The sequence below is a fragment of the Rhyacophila brunnea genome, unplaced genomic scaffold (assembly GCF_057557595.1).
Source record: "Rhyacophila brunnea isolate RB1 unplaced genomic scaffold, BYU_Rbru_1.0 scaffold_13, whole genome shotgun sequence".
In the NCBI taxonomy this organism is placed as follows: Eukaryota; Metazoa; Arthropoda; class Insecta; order Trichoptera; family Rhyacophilidae; genus Rhyacophila; species Rhyacophila brunnea.
Window position 1 is genome coordinate 1,044,838 of NW_028232785.1, and position 18,575 is coordinate 1,063,412.

The 18,575-nt window shown below is 34.6% G+C and overlaps 1 long non-coding RNA gene across 1 annotated transcript; it reads left to right on the forward strand.

Moving 5' to 3' along the window:
• The first annotated feature begins 804 nt into the window (after positions 1 to 804).
• LOC147076088 (uncharacterized) lies at positions 805 to 8,538 on the forward strand. Its single transcript, XR_015069549.1, has 3 exons — positions 805 to 1,022; positions 5,151 to 5,303; positions 6,900 to 8,538. It is a non-coding gene; the product is annotated as an uncharacterized LOC147076088 (long non-coding RNA).
• Positions 8,539 to 18,575: the final 10,037 nt, after the last annotated feature.

Sequence of the window (18,575 nt, forward strand, 5' to 3'; positions counted from 1 at the left end):
TGACAGTTAATTTATGCGCATTCAATAACTACTTGTGGATGCGACAACGCACAATTACTTGTGGGTGAACAAGTCATTTCGATATACCCACCGGTGTTTATCTATATTATGAAGAACACACGTCACAATATTATGACCATCACGTCGTATTGCTAGGACCCTAGGTACCTATCTACACGTATCAATATAATTTAGTTGTAATTTTAACAATACTTAGTAATAATATTTAACCTATTTGTATCATACGTATTTTACTACGTTTCTATTAGCTCGTATTCCTGTTTGTCCAGTATAAATTTTTTCTTGTTTGTCCAATCTTGCAAGCGATTTTAACTAACTTCCCGACTAGATAGTACCTAGACATTTGAAACTTTTAGAATATAAATGTACAGCTAGGTATATGAACAATGCATTCTTTTAATACTTTTAGCCATCTTTAAACATAATTGAATTCATTTTCAGTTAATTTTGTTTTGTATGGAAAGTTATTTCGGAAAAAAATCGTTGCAACTAAATTATTAATATATACGTGTGTTATTTTAGGAAATCAATATGAAATGTCAATATGACATTTCAGTATTCTACCTATATTAAATTATTTATTAATAAGTACATAGAATTGTCAAGTTTGTATGATTCAACAGAAAATTTAAAAACGTGGTATATAAAAAGTTCTTTTTATCTTGTAATTATTTATATACCTACCTACCGACTTGTTTTTTACATTCATTTTATAAAACAATTCGAAAATTATTTTAATTCGTCTTTAGAATTCCAAAGTAGGTAGGTATTGTCTATGGCCACGAGTTCAGTCCACGGCTGTCAATTTGCTTGTGACCGGTTCCTGCGTGACGCATTTTTGCTTTAAAATACGTAAAATGGATATAAAACTTGAACCAAAAGAATTGGAAGCTGGTGCAGATGAGCAACGTTGGTTTGATGTGCCAATATTGTATCAAAACAGGCCAGGTGAAACGAATATTAAGCAAGAACATGGGGACGATCTCAAGTGTACATCTGAGGTTGGTTTTAAAAATCATTTTTTTATTTTTAAGGCTCGTTTACACGAGTCACTGTGGATGATCATCCGCAGGGGTTTGCATACTGTATGTTTACATGTGTCACCGAAAGTGAAATCGTATCCGGAAATTTGTACGTAAACAGTTCACCGCAGGACACTTATTCGTGCGCCGCAGTACGTGAAACATGAGTTCGTGTAACATTTAATCAAATGACGAGTTCTTCGTTGAACATTTCACCGTGGAATATATTTGTACGTATTCTACAACATGTGGATGTGTCTTTACTAGGTTAGGTTAGGTTAGGGTTAATCTAATTGGAACAGTACTATCTGTAAACATCGCAGCATTTTGTAAGATAATTACAAACAGTGACATTATTAATGGACAACGCACTCAATACAGTAGCTAGCAAGTAAATTCGCGCATAGCGACATTCGCACATGTATAGGTAGACGTCACGCAATTTCCATTATGCGATATCACGCATCGGGAATTTATAGCAATATCACCTTTATTGTAATAGCGTTAGAACAGAGTATGCCATTCGGCAGACTCGACAAAAAAGTGAGTGTCATTTTTTTTAAGATACGTACAAATGTATTTCACGGTGAAAAGTTCAACGAAGAACACGTCATTCGATAAAATGTTATACGATCTCATGTTTCACGTACTGCGGCGCACAAATAAGTGTCCCACGTTGAACTGCATACGTACAACTGACATGTAACCAAGTTAAATACACAAATCATTTCAAAATGGAGTCAAATGAAATATCGGTTCAGGTTGAAGTTCAAACAATTTGAGATTATTAATTTTGTTATATGAATGCAGACATTTGATCGAGTGAAAGAGGAATAGGAAAAATAGGAGATGGTGGATAAACCGTGCGTAATAATATCATGGGAGTATTTATGTAACCGGTTTGTTTTCAATTCAGAACGACAGTTTACGTATTAATAGCGCCTGTACACGTGCATGAAATTACTGTCGGCAATCGTGCTTATTGTATTACAACGTTTTTCTTGGGGCTTGCGCAGACAGAGAGCGGTCGGAGTTCTGCGTTCAACCGACCGTTGAACGCTAACGTTCAGGGACAGCAGACAGGTGGCGGTCAACAATAAGCGTTCCATTTGTTTACAAACGTTGTACTGACACAAGCGCTGCATAATGCGAGACCGCTATATTCCGACTGCGAGTGGAAGTGAGAAAGCACCGCTGTTGCGTACTCACTCCCCCGTGTGGTTTCGCTCTATGTTGTGTGACTGCTCAAATTCCTATGACGGGACTGGACGGGAGGTACGGCGTTCTTTGTAATTCCGGGCATAGAACTCCAGAACTCTAGCGTTCCAATTGACCGGCGCGGTCTGACCGCCGGCTGTGTACCCATACAGTATGAAGTCCATACAGTACAAAGAACGCCGAACTCCGAACGCGGAACGCAGACCGCCTGACCGCGCTCTGTCTGCGCAAGCCCTTAGCTGGTATTCTTATTTGTCCGGTGCAAATCTTGCAATCGGTTTTTAACTAACTTCCCGACTAGCTAGACATTTGAAACTTATAGAATATATCAGAACACGTTGCCAGCGCATTTTTTAAATACTTTTAGCCATCTTTAAGTAGAATTGAATTCATTTTCAGTTAATTCTGTTTGGTATGAAAAGTTATTTCGACACCATTATTGGTTGCTTGGGGTCTGGGGTCCTAGCAACTAAATTATTAATATATACGTGCGTTACTATGGAAATCAATATGACATGTCAAAATGACATTTCAGTATTATTTCTATCAAGTACACAGTTTTTGATCGTTTAAGCTAGTAGTTCAAGTTTATATGATTCAACAGAAAATTTGAAAACGTTGTATATAAAAAGTTATTTTTATCTCGTAATTAAACTATTAAACTATCATGACTATAACTGTTTACACATAAAAGCGCTGACTGTCTCTCCAATCTCATTCTTGAAGAGTAAGCGAGACGCGAGGTTGTTATTTTATAATACTGGCATTGAAGTTAATCCCTCCAAACCAAACCCGCCCCGCACCACACTTGGTCTTAAACGAGCATATCATGGGACTCTACAGTGGCGATGTGAAGTATCTAATTAATGTAAGACTGGGAATGTCCTGGGAGCAGATACCCAATACTGAGGTTGCTACGCTCTAAGTGATACTATCTGACAGGTCGTATTGAAAATCGGTTAAGCTTAAAATGAGTAGTTCGTTTTTTTACAGGCATGTTCACCCCTATCGCTCTACTGCGCAGGCGCAGATCGAAATTAATCTTACTTGCGCGTAATAAATCATCACAATTCGGAAGCTTCCAAACTTGTTTGATTCATTCAAGCAATCTTACCAACTGCAGGATAATACATGTTTCCTCATAATTTTTCTTACTGTGCACAGTAAATCTATGCACGTGTAAACGGGGTATTATGTAAATAATAATATGATGACATTAGTCAGAGGCGTAGTGCGCATGCGTGGCAATCATCCGCAGTGATCAAAAAGTAGAACATGCTCGATTCCGGATGATCACTTTCGATGATTCGAGGATGGATGGGCGTTTACACGGGTCACTGCGGACGATTCCTCCGCGATGATCGTCAAAAGTGATCCATGTAAACGGGCTATTGTTAACGTTTAGCTATGCAATAGTCTTGTATACCTACCAGTGCAATAGTATCACAAATGTACGCGTGTGCGATGAAAGACCATTCCTCTTCTTCTTCCACCATGTCCGCTCCTAATAGGATCATAATTATGGGCCTCCACAGAGTGGAGGTTTGTATTGACAAATTTGGTTTTTACGAGCAATGGATGTCAGCCACTTGCCCAACATAATAGGTCCATACTCTGACTCATACACAAATTGAAAAAAACAATATTTCAATTTATTAATTTTTAACAAATTGTATACATTACAAATTATAAGTTAAAGACGTTCACAAAATGACATTTAGAAACAAAAAAATATTAAACAGTATTACATAAAAAAAGAGATAGATCAATATGTTATTAAACAGTAGAAGTCTGTAAATACAAAAAATATAAATTATATAGGTACAAGGAAGTACACCGGATGAGTTAAGCAGACCCTATTTTAAGAATTTATAAAACAACGTCCATCTATACTCATCCTCACGTAGGTGGAATATATCGACACCCGAAGCAATTTCGTTGAACATAGTTATCGCCATCCCAATTGGGATTACCAGTGGCAGGTTGGTTCTGCACCTTGGGAGAATAAACAACTGATGATCTCTATTTCTAAGATAGTTATCAGGGACACACAGGTTAACACCGCCCAGAATGGCAGAGTTCTTATACTTTATGCAGAGTTATTTGTACTTGCCAGACCCAGGATTCGAACCTGGGACCCACGACGCTATATGGCATAGGCCAACGATTAAGCCGCGCGGCCATCGTATATATCGTGTATATATTATATGTATATCAATATGTATGCCAGAAAAAAAATCAAGGTCATCCGATATATAGAACACGCAAATAAAGCACAAAGAAATTATAATTATGCCTGATTTTATAGAGCATGTCAAACTTTAAATTGCAATTAAGTACTCCATAAAATAATTTCGACACTTAACAACTTTCGGCAGTAACCCCAAAAATTATTATATTTGTTACCACGTTTTTATTAGCTCGTATTCTTGTGTGTTCAGTATAAATTTGTTCTTGTTTGTCCAAGATTTGTATTGGACGATTGAAGATTTTTAACTAACTTCCCGGCTAGCTAGACAATTGAAACTTTTATAATATATCAGAACACGACGACAATGCATTCTTTAATACGTTTAGCCATTTTTAAGCAGAATTGAATTCATTTTCAGTTAATTCTGTTTTGTATGGAAAGTTATTATTGTTGTTTGCTTAGGGGGTCCTAGCAACAAAATTATTAATATATACGTGCGTTACTATGGAAATCAATATGAAATGTCAATATGACATTTCCGTATTCTATATTTTTTATTAATACATATAATTGTCAAGTTTATATGATTCAACAGAAAATTTAAAAACGTGGTATATAAAAAGTTCTTTTTATCTTGTAATTATTTATTTTCAAAATACACAGATTTTTCAGTTGTCTTTATATATAACTTTTTTCAGATCCCCGAAATGGAACATGTTAATATAAAATCTGAGGCTGATTTTCAACTGCGTCATTTTAAGGACGAATTTATTGAAGACACAACCCGCCAAACTGAAAATGAAGATCCGCAACCTGGATGCTCATATTTGGAGCGCAACCCATTAGACCAGGTAGGTTCTTACCAGTGGCGAAGGGTGGAGGTAGGCTATTAAGATCCGCCATAAATAGTGCAGACTACACTTTGTCAGCCTTTGTATACCCACGGTGGCCGCGTGGCTTAAGCGTTGGACTATCACGGCGTGGGTCTCAAGTTCGAATCCTGGGTCTGGCTAGTACACATATTGTTTTTCAATTTGTGTGTGTCAGGGTATGGACCTAATAGGTTGAGCAAGTGGTTGACATCTATTTCTCGTAAAAAACCAAATCTGTTAATTCACACCTCTACTCTGTGGATGCACATATGATCCTATTAGGATCGGACATGGTCGAAAAAAAACTGTCAGTCATACGTATTTGTTTTCATTGAAATAAGACTACAATTTTATTTACAGATAGTTTGATTAGTTTTTAAAATTGAAACCCTGCTTAAACCAAGCCAAAATAGATAATACTGATTTTGTGTACAAACAATATGTATAATATGTATTATTAATCCAACAAAACCAAGAAGTATTTTGTCGTATTGCCCAAAGTATACCAAAACTATTATGGTTTGGTTTAGTCAGGGTTTAATTGATTTTTAATAACTAGCCAATAACATATTATGTTAATTATTGTAGTGTTCAATAAAATCAAATACGTATAAATAACAAAGTTTAATGTGCACTATTTACTGCGGATTTTAACAGCTTACCTCCACCCTTCGCTACTGCTTCTTACATAGTACTTAATGTAGGTATCTTAAATATTCATTTTGATTTTAATAAACTATTTCTTTTATTCGACAAAAAATTCACAAGATTTAAGAATGTATGAGGGTAAAGTCAGTGTGACGCACTGCAGTAGCGTAATCCAAATGTTATGGTGTATTTTTAGCAATTTTTAATATGTACTTAAATCCATTTGAATTATGGAGTTGTTGAGTATTAGCACACAGTAAAAAATTGCATCGTACAATGATCTGTGTTTATCTCGGTATTGTCGGCTCTTCACGCCGGGCCCTTCCTGACCCCGGGCCCCCAGGCTAGAGCTCTGTCAGTCCCCTCCTTGTGGGGGCCATGATAAGAGCCATTAGTTAAAATTTGTCGTAATTAAGTATAACACTTTTAGAATAGTGGTCTTTGTGCGTGGGCAAGAAACCTGAGAGATGCAGGTTCGATTCCTGGGGTGTCTTATTTTTTAAAAAAAGATCTTTTCTATCGGATATAATATATTTTGTCAGAAGTGTTTTCAAAAACTGTGTTTGTTCACTGGAAATTTAATGAAGGTAATTAATGGATAATTAACTAGGAACTAGGAACTAGTAACTTAAGAAACAAAAATCGATTGCCAAAGTAGCTTGATTTGGAAGAGCACTGATGAGTAGGTATTAAAATTGACCAATAGTTAAAATTTGTCGCAATTAGTATGTCACCTCGTAGCATAGTGGTAATGCACGGATCAGGGCGTTAACCTGGGAGATACGGAGTTCGATTCCCCGTCGGGTTGGCTTACTTTTTTTCAAAAAAAGATGTTTTCTATTGGTTATAATATATTCTTTCAGAAAGTGTTTTTCAAAATTATATAATATGTTAATTAATGGATATATGTTTATTGAATATGTTTAGGTTGTCGCAACACGCAGCGTGTTGGAGAATGCTGCTGGTCTGAAATCACCTTGGGGGATGTCTGAAATACAAGCGACTTTCATTACAAGAGACGTTGAGAAAATTAATGAAACATTTATCAATAATAGTGGACCACGTCTCACTGGTAAACGTGATGATATTGAGTCTTGTATAAATTCTGACTTAGTAGCTGTTATACGAGTTCAAAGAATGTCTTTTAACAAACGCAATTTTGTGTGCTGTTTTTGTTATGATTTGTTTGCATCTATAGACTTACTAAAACGTCATAAAGCTTCTCATAAAAATTCACCGGTAAAAACGAAAAGCTCAGTTCGTTCGCATAAATGCGATCAGTGTGAATACACATGTGCCACATCTGGAAGGATGAAATTACACAAAATGACGCATTCTGGTGAAAAGCCCTTCAAGTGTGTGCAATGTGATTATTCGTGTGTGACATCTTTCAAGTTGAAAATGCACAAAATGATTCATTCCGGTGAAAAACCATTTAAATGCGATGAGTGTGATTTCGCTTGTACACGATCAAATAGTATGAAAGCGCACAGACTAATTCATTCTGTTGAAAAGCCATATAAGTGTGATGAATGTAATTATTCATGTATACGAGCTAGTTATTTGAGAGCACATAAAATGACTCACTCTGGTGAAAAACAATTTACATGTGATGAGTGCGACTATTCATGCATATTTTCTAGTAGCATGAAAGTGCACAAAACGACCCATTCTGGTGAAAAACGTTATAAGTGTGATGAGTGTAGTTTTTCATCTGAAATTGCTAGTTTATTGAAGTACCATAAAATGACACATACAGGTGAAAAGCGATTCAAATGTGCTGAATGCGATTATTCATGTATAAAATCTAGTGACATGAAGTACCACAAAATGACACATTCCGGTGAAAAACGACTAAAATGTGAAGAATGTAATTTTTCAAGCATTCACTCTGGTAACATGAAAAAACATAAAATGATCCATTCCGGTGAAAAGCCATTCAAATGTAATATTTGTGATTACTCATGTATACAATCTGGTGAAATGAAGTTCCACAACATGACTCATTCTGGTGAAAAGCCATTAAAATGTAATGAATGTGATTTCGCATGTATACGACCTAATAACATGAAATCGCACAGAAAGACCCATTCTCGTAAAAAACTGATTTTACAGCCAAACATTTGATTTCATTGATCATTACCAATATTTTGTTGATTTCTCTTAAGGAGTGATCTTACATTTTCAATAGATTATATTAAATTGTATCATTAAGCCAAGAGCTCATCTTTGTAAATCGCACTTTCTGTTTTCAAAATCTATATCACTAAACAAATCATACACGGACAGTTGTTTAATAGAATTTTTTTTAATTATATCAAAAATAAAATGAATCTAGTATTCTAATCATGGCCCCCACAAAGGGGGGCTGACAGGGCTCTAGTCTAAGGGCCCGGGCTCAGGAGGGGCCCGGCGTGGTGGGTCAACCAGATAAGTGAGATAAACACACAGCACAAATTGCCCCTTATAATATAAAAGTCGCCTGCGGCGCTAATTTACTTCAAACATTAATGTTGATTATGCTTTTAAAGCATGTAGTTATGCGATGCAATGTTTGATGTGTGACGATTCAATAATATGTATTAAAAAATATTAAAAATCGCTAAAAATATACTAAATTTAATACTCTCAATTTTACCTAGAACACAATTTAGACAAAGTTACTGTAGAGCGCCATAATCCCTTTAATCTTAGTGGTAGGTAAGGGGGGGCTACCAAAGATCCTGGCCCGGGGGCCCGCTTCAAGGTGTGGGGGCCATGATTATAATACAGAGTTTGCGAAACAAATTATTTACAAAGATGATGGAGCTCGATTTTTTTTTATTTAAATCTAAAAAAGTAATTTTAGGTAACTAATTACTTGATTAACAATATTGTAGTTCTCCGTGTAAGTGTACTTAGTAGTAGTGCAGAATCTGCAAAATCATCTCTTGTGTATATGCATGAGATGTTTTCAAATGGTGTATATTCAGTATATAGAATGTTACATTCTGAAATCTTGCGTCTTATTTGTTGAATAAAAAAATAGTTTATTAAAATTATTAGCAAGTATAAGTGCGTTATAAAAATAAATAATGGAGTAATCCGCGACGTCGGTTAGTAATTAAGGAATTAATTTATACCTACTTTAATTAATATACCAAAACCGATTGTCAACCTTATAACGCAATTCGATAAGCATTTCATGTAACAACTACTAGTTAAAATCGTCGATATTATCTAAGGCGTCCGTAGTTTAATGGTAAAACAGACTGGCGCGAATCCAGCAGATACAGGTTCAAGCCCGTCGGGCGTCGTATTTTTTTATTTATTATTATTTTTTTCTACAAAAACAAAAAAAATATAAATACCACTCACCACAAGGATTTGATCGTTCTTGAAACTGTGGCTGCCCATCGTAAATCTCAAACATGCCTAATTTATTTAAGTAATACCTACATAGGATTAACTTGAACTTACAATGTAAACTATAGCATCTATGTCTTCTTCTTATTGTTCCATCATTTAGCGGAGGTCGGCCACCATCAAGGCGATCTTATATTTGTCGTCTGCTATCCGGAACAGTTCAGTGGAGCTGCACTCGTACCAATCACGGAGGTTCTTAAGCCACGAAATGCAGCGCCGTCCTCTGCTACGCGTCCCACTGATCTTTCCTTGGTTGACAAGTTGGGGAATGGTGTATTTTTGTCCTCTCCTAATGTGGCCGAGGTACTGTAGTTTCCTGGTTTTGATACTACGTAGAACTTCTCGGTCCTTCCCCATTCGATTGAGAACTTCAACATTTGTCACCCGGTTAGTCCAAGGAATTTTGAGGATGCGTCTATATAGCCCAATGACATATTAATATAGCCACATCTCGAAAGCTTCAAGTCTCCGTGACATACCCTTATTATTGTTATATACCCTTCATCAAATCATGTTTTAACATGTAAGGGGCCCTGGCACCTCCCAAACATAAAAAATATCAGAATGATTTTAACATTGAAATTGAAAGCCAATAAACTATACAAAATTATGGCAAAAAATGATTTGTAATTCTCTAGCACCCTTTTTAGAAAAATTTCTTAGATTTAAATTTCTAACACAAAAATTTCGAAAAAACTAATATCGGGTTTTTTTAGAAACCCAATCCCTAATGGAATTGTCAAAAAATTCTCGGTGTCCACCCGAATTCCGGAGTGGTGTAGGTCATGCCTGGGGAGGGCTGACAGGGCTCTAGCCTGAGGGCCCAAACTGTGGGGGGCCTGGCGTGTCGGGTTGACCAGATAAGTGAGATAAACACACATCATAAATTAGCTTTAATAGTTATAAAGTCGCCTGCGGCGCTATTATACTTCATGGCCATGAACATTTAAATTATATAATTGTGCATATTATTTACATTCTCCTCCTTGGGCTCCCCCCAATATTAAATCCTGAGTGAGCCACTGGCTGTAACTGTATAACCTATTAAAAGACATTTCATCTTCCTATCGGGTGATCAACCCTGGGCTTTCAGAGAATCCGATAGGAACGGAATTGATCCGTCCGAGGTGTAGTAGAGGATGTTCCGCATTCCACCGATGACCAGACACGTCTCCAATTATTCTTCGATCGCGTGGTAAGAAGATATCCGAGGTGATCTCTAGTGGCGTAGAAGGAAAGAAATTACGTGGGCGTGTGCTTTTCTGATGGAGAGACTGAAGCAAGATTAACGCCAGATCTCTCTAGATTGAATGAGATTGCTGGTAATGCTTTTACTGTCAGTGTTCACCATCCTCAGTTATGAAGCAAAGAATAAGAAGAGAATCCTAAAGAATTGTAGCGATCATGTTAGGTACTCTTTATGAATTTAGTGACACACTTAATTATGTAGGTTTTATTATTAAAACAAAACAGCAATAATAATTGTCATCGTTTCCTCAATCATTACTGACCAGTATTGTATGTTTTGATTAAGAATTACGACAATATCACTATGGTAATTTAATATGTCCTGCATTAATATAAATTAATTATAAGTTTTTTAATTTAAGACATTTAACTATTTTCCTTTCAATAATTCGTCAAATGATTATTTTCCGACTGCCTTTCTACAAGGCATGCTTACTTTTCACTCTCTTGAATCTCGTCGGTCTCTTCTTTTCTTGAAACCCTTTTGCTTGTTAGCGTGAGGGATGGTTTCCAATCCTGGTGTCCTAATAAATTTGAATTTACATGCGCCTGCCAATTACCTACGTGGTCGCAGCCATGATTTATACTGGATTGGAACCGTTTCCTCGTGTCAAGCATATCAGGCACCATTAGCGAGGGGTGCAAGATTAGTAAATGCGCTCCCTAAAGACATAGACATTTTCATGTATTTTGTTTTTGAAACTTTGTTTTTCTGTATTAAATTGTACTTAAGTATGTTTTGATTTAATTTGTTTTTCTGTAATTATTATTATTATATTCTTTTTATTCTCTTCTTCTCTCTTGTGAGGGTAATATTTGTTATAATGTGAATCTCACGTTGTGTACCTACGTCTTGAATTTAGATTTGTTATGTCCACAATCTTTTGTATTCTTAAATAAATAAATAAGAAAAACAATCTATGAATTGAACATATATAATTTAGAAAAGGACTTTCTGAGAGAATAATATATTATAACCAATAGAAAAAAATCATTTTTGAATAAAAGTAAGCCAACCCGACGGGGAATCGAACTCCGTATCTCCCAGGTTTACGCCCTGATCTGTGCATTACCACTATGCTACGAGGTGACATACTAATTGCGACAAATATTAACTATTGGTCAATTTTAATACCTACTCATCAGTGCTCTTCCAAATCAACCTACTTTGGCAATCATTATATGTTCAATAATCAGAATGATATATTCTTAAATCTTGTGAATTAATCGTTGAATAAAAGAAATAGTTAATCTATGAATTCTCACGTCACTCATCGAGTCCATCACGAGACGTGCTGCTATTGTCGCGAATTCTTCACTTGACATAGTACCTCCGTTATTCCACTCAAATCAAGTATCTCAGAGCATTCTTATAAATGTAGAGACATAGAATTACAAATTAAATAAGTATCTATTTTTGCTAGTGTCAAATTATAGCACACTCGGTCAGGATATGACCGCAATAATAAATTCCCAGATACTAGTATGTCAATTGACACAAATGCCAATTAGTCGCTGACTCGATCAATATAATTATTTACTAAATTATAATGTTTAGACATTATTTTGACTGTATAAATACCGAATAATAATTCGTCGAAAATGTCACTCGAATATAAGTTCCCGGCCTGTTAGGATCTCAGTCTCTATATCGCTTCGCACAACATCTCATTGTACCGAGATTCGGACCTCGGAACATTATCATAAATATTGTAGGTAACATAACTACTGCAACGTACTATTGTATCGACTGTTTACGCCGCAAATAAAACTCGCTCCTGCATCCATCTTCGACTTCTTTACTAATGTAATAACTTTCTAACCAACGTCTTAAACTTATAATTTGTAATGTCTACAATATGAAAAAAAAATAATTAAAATATAAATAATATCATCCTCAACACCATGGCCCACGACACGTCGACGACTCCCCTAGTGGTATCCCAAATCGAACCCCACATAAATAATTAATTTCTTGATCTTATCGATGTCATCAATCAGCGCCATCTTTAGATTAATAAAGCCTGAGCATATCTTTTTGCACAAGCATCGTGTGGTCCACTGTTCAGCTGTCAAAATCAGATCCCAGATTGCTTGACATATTCATTCGCCCTTTCTCGTTTCAAATTGAATTATAAAAAAATCTCAAATCAAATATATTTATAAATACTATACATTCCTGTTATTCATCAGCTGTCAAAGTCAGACTAGACCTTCACACAAAAACCAGTGGTAAAATCGATTTCCACAAAATATGTAGTATTGATATACCTATGCATAATGCTAGTGTATTATTTATTATGTAACTCATATATCCAAATCAAATCATTTCCTGTGTGAACACGACAGACGCGTCAGTATGAGTATAGAAAAATGACAGGCAATCCATAGACAACAACGGGAAAGGCGGAAAAGGTAGGACCAGTCGTGAATGTATCGGCTTTCTTCTTGAGTCGGCAATACATAAGTACTTACATCATTACCTCGCGATTATAATCTCACGTCATCACCCTTATTATTGTAGTCAGTGTATGTATCAACCAATACAATAAACCCATATCTCAACCACCAACTATCAGACCTTTCATCTACCACCAAATAATCATCATAACCTCCAAATAATTAATTTCATTTGAAAACAATAAATAATATCACACTTATGTATTGTTGTATATTTATGTTTATTAAGTAAAACGTAAAACAAATAACATTGTCGTAGATAGACAGGTTCTACATTGGTAACACGTTTACAGATAGACAATTATTATGATATTTCTCCATTAATGCTATCTTAGAACTAAAGCCGGCGCTCCATTGGCACGCAAATCAGACGATTTAGAGTCGTCGGACTTTTTTTTCGCGTGGAGTACCCGAGAACTGCGGACTTTTTAATCCGCAGACCAGGCTCGTTGGATTTCGTCAGTCGATCACTGTGCAAATTCGATTTGACATTATTACGCAATCATTCAGACCGAAAAAAAATCTGTAATTGTTTTAAACATTTTCATTGATTAATTTGTTAATTTACACTTTAGAAAATGGGAGATTTACCAATTATTTTTTTATTTGTATTTATGAAATTCATAAAAGAAATCGTAAAACTTGTGTTGTTTTCACTGCTATATTATTTTATGCAAGTCTACATATAAATAACACAAAATTATAGTATTATCGGAAGACATTACGAGAATCGTAACTTTTCACTTTTAACAGCTCGACTTTTTTATTCGTTCGTTGATCAGTAGCAGAGCATAGACAAATCGGACGATGTATTGTCCTCGGACTTTTGGCTCGCCAATGGAGCGCTGGCTTAATGTAGGAATGCAAAAAAAAATTTGGACTAAAAAATAAACAATATGACTAAACTATAACTAAATACAATTACTTAACCTTAGATTTGAACTTATTGAACATTTAAACAAGACGATTTATGGTTTTTTTAAGAAGTTTCAGTCTTAAAAACATGTATCTTAAATATCGTCACCGTTTTAGCAAAACCATCTATGTGTCACTTTTATCAAAAATGACTTTTAAATACCAAGTCATTCCTTATTTTTTTCTCTATAGGCCAGTAAAATGATCTATGTGTTGGGTAAACTCGCTCCGAAGTTATTTCAAAAAATAAAAAACAGCTATGTGTAAGGTTCAAAAACCACGGTTCACAAAAACAACTATGTGTATATTATAGTAACATATAAGTAAGATGGTATTTTGAACTCGAGAGTGTAATGTTTTTTTACAGTTTGGCTACACATTGTTTGTTTCTATGTTATATGCTATGCATTATGGTCTTGCACGACGGTTTGAAAGATGCTTTCTCAAAAAGAGAGACAGGAAATATTCAATAATTTCTGGAAGATGCCTACATGGTCAATAGGGTATAGGCGAGAATTAATTTAAAAGTTGGATAAACAACTACAAACGTCTCGATGACAGTGGCCAATTGAAAGCAACAATGACAGGTAATAAGATTCTGACTGAAGATAAATAATTGGTAGTGCAACCAAAAATCAAAACGGAGAGATTTGTGAAAAAATGTTACATTATGGTTGGATCTAATTCCAAAGTTCCCAGCCATTATTGCAGAGAAAATACCTCCAGGGTGTATGTGGAATCGTGTTTCCGATCCAAAATACAAATGCATGATGAATATAAAAAATGGTCTCTGGAAAATGGTCATAAAGCAGCAGAATATACTCCAGTATATTTACCAAAAAACAATCAGTATCCACCAACCACGTAAAGATCAGTGTGCCATCACTGCCATCTGCTGTAGTTATAAAATGAAGAATGTTTCAGAAATGAAATACAATAGCCACATTATTAAAAAAAAAAAAGATGCTAGAAGACCAAAAATGAAATGAAGGTGAGTACCAGAAGTATTACTGGACGGTTAGTAATCACAATGGATCTACAAAGTGTGCTGCTATGTCCAAAACACAGGCACAAATGTATTATAAACAAAAGCTGCAACTACACAATTTCACCATATACATTCTTCATAATGTATCTTCTAATGAATTTGTCTCATCTCATCGAAAGCAGGACAATACAATGAAATAATTCTAATATCGGATGGGTGTGGATATCAAAACCGAAATAAATTATTCGCTACTGCTCTAAGTTATATCTTTAGAGAGAAAAAACATCGAGATTCAACAGCTTTTTCTGGAAAAAGGCCACACATAGAGGCCGATAGTGCACATGCCACCTAAGAAAAGTATTTTAAGCCTCCAATATATTCACCATCTGATTATATAGCACGTATGCGGCTAGCAAGACCAAAACAACCTTATAAAATTAATGTCATTGATTTTAAATTTTTAAGAATTATGGATAAGATTAAATCTGGATTAAGTTCAATCAGACCAGGAAAACGAATCGGAGATCCTGTTGTATATGATATTAAAATGTTACAGTATCTACCAGATGGAACAATCTTTTACAAACTCAACTTTATCAGTGCAACCGTTTGACTGCCTTTGTAATATATATAATGAATCATTGCCAATATCGCAGTCGAAATACATACATCTTCAGGAATTAAAAAGTGTAATAGAGAAAGATCACCACTATTTCTACGATAACCTAACATTTAAACCTGCTAATAGAAAGTAAACGAACTTATAAATATAATATCATCTCACTATTGCATTAATAATTAATAAAATGATATTGCAATTTATCACTAACGCACTATGTAGGTATATTTCAACTATTATTTATGTAACAGTTTTTCATGAATTTATTATTATTCACATTTTGATGAATAAATTAAACTATGTGTATTTACAAAACGGTCAAAACAACTTATGTGACATCACAAACTGTATTTTTATTATTTTTGTATTAAAAATAAAAGATTTTTGTAAACAAAATAATAATCTTAGACCATTTTCTGATTATAATAAAGCATTCTTCATAATTTTAATGTTTAAATGTAACATTATTTTTTTATTCAGTTTTATCCTTCTCCTGCACAATTTGAGAAAGTGCACATAGATGGTTTTGCTAAAACGGTGACGATATGCGACATTTAGTTATATATTATTATATTCACTGCTGAGCTACTAGTAACCCCTTACTTACCCCAATTCGATAACATGCTAATGACCTTTAATGGCCATGGGCCAGGAGCGGTGTGCGCACTCAACGAGTGAGGCCCGTTTCAGACGGGACACCGGTGTCGCGCTCGATATAATATAGGAGGCCTTTGTATTCGAATAAAGGGCCTTTGTATTATGTTTATGAACGCCCCAGAGCTAATGAGTCAATGCGTAATTTCGCGTTATAAATTAGAACATAAAACTGGCTGCGGTCATAAAAACAAGTGTGTCAGCGGTTTGGGAATGTAGCGGCCGATGGAAAAGTGTACCGGACACGCGTTGCCTCATTAGCTCTGGGGCATTCATAAACATAATACAAAGGCTTCCTTATTATATACGAGCGCGACACCGGTGTCCCGTCTTAAACTACACCGACTAGAATGAAATACATTCCGCCTGGGTCTAGGACGATTCGGCGACGGGACAACTGGGCGCTACCCAATCGAATGAAAATCGAAAATAAATAGACGTTCGTGAGTTTTAGGTACCTTTTAAAATATATATTTAATACTTATATATTATATTATTAGGTATTTTAATACTTGGTGAGATATATATAATATGCACAAGTAAATAATTATTCAATGTTTAAGTTCCACCGAGAAGAGAATTCTTTTATTTTTATATAAAGCATCATATTTTTAAATAATTTACTTTGATCATAACATTATATTTTTTTTTATTGTGGATTGAGAATTGTGTTTTCTGGTATCAAAATTGGTCAAATCCATTGTGTTTCATAAGTAAGCGGTATAAAACCTTGGTTTGGTATCCACAGTTGAACAGATCTAATGTTATCATTGGATTTGTTCAAATTTGATAAATTATTTTTGTAGATGCCAAACCAAAGTTTTATACGACTCACTTAGATGAAAAACAAAATGGATTTCACCAATTTTGATACCAGACAACACAATTCTCAATCCGCAATAAAAAAAAACATTATGTTAAGCGCAAAGTGAATTAAAACTACTAAGTAATAGATAGAAACTTATTAAAATCCCTAGTCCGCTTTATGTATCAAATCGTAATAAACGTCCATTTATTTCATTCGCCAGTGCGGTGCTCACTTGTCCTTGCATCCAGATGTCACAATGCCATTCCAGCCATCGTAAAAAAAAGGACATATGATAAATTTTATTACTAATAACATTATAACTTAGACAAGTATTGAAAATATTAAATTTAAACATTTAACACATAAACAACTTATATGTGATTTCGTAGGTAGGTACAAGAAATAGTGGATTGATTATTTATGAGTTTCTTATAGTGATAATTCACATATTACAAAAATCGAGTTTTGAGATAATCGCAATAACCACAAAAACATTTTAATAATTTGTAATTAGAAGAAAAATTTGAACTCCCTTGAATATTGAGTGAATGAGTCGATTTACATTTCTTTAATGTATAAAATAGGCTGCAGACACACAGAACACTATAAAAAACAGAGCTCCCTGATTGGTTAGAAATTCCTTAGTGATATAACTCACATTGTTCATTGAAAAATGTGATTTATGACATACAACCATTTTACAACGTTTTTATTAGCTCGTATTCTTGTTTGTTCGGTACAAATCTTGCAATCGATTTTTAACTAACTTCCCGACTAGCTAGACATTTGAAACTTTTAGAATATATCAGAACATGATGCCAATGTATTATTTTAATACTTTTAGCCATCTTTAAGCAAAATTGAATTCATTTTCAGTTAATTCTGTTTTGTATGGAATGTTATTTCAGAAAAATCCGTAAAAAGTAAAAGACTATTATTGGTTGCTAAGGATGTGGTCTTAGCAACTAAATTATTAACATATACGTGCGTTACTATGGAAATCAAAATGAAATGTCAAAATGACAATTCAGTATTCTATATTTGTTTGTTTTTTATTTACTTCATATCAAGTACAAGTTTGAGCATATTGAGCACAATAATTCAACAGAAAATTTAAAAACTTTGTACATAAAAAGTTATTTTTGTAATTATTTTTGTATTAAGATTAATGCTTTCAGAATCACTTGGTGCATTTAAATAAAAAATTGCAAAAATACCAAATGTGAGTTACTCTAGGCGAGTCAATATTTAAATTGATTGAGTCTGTGTTTTTTCCATATACCTAAATATAATTCACGACAATAATTAGATTCATTATTTTTTAATATCCACTTAATGAATGTGAATACTTTACATCAGGGATAGTCAACCTTTTTATACCTACCGCCCACTTTTCTATCTCTTTAGTAGTAAAATTTTCTAACCGCCCACCGGTTCCACAGTAATCGCGATATATAAAGTAGGGAAGTAACTTTACTTTATAATATTTATAGCATCAAGTTAAAG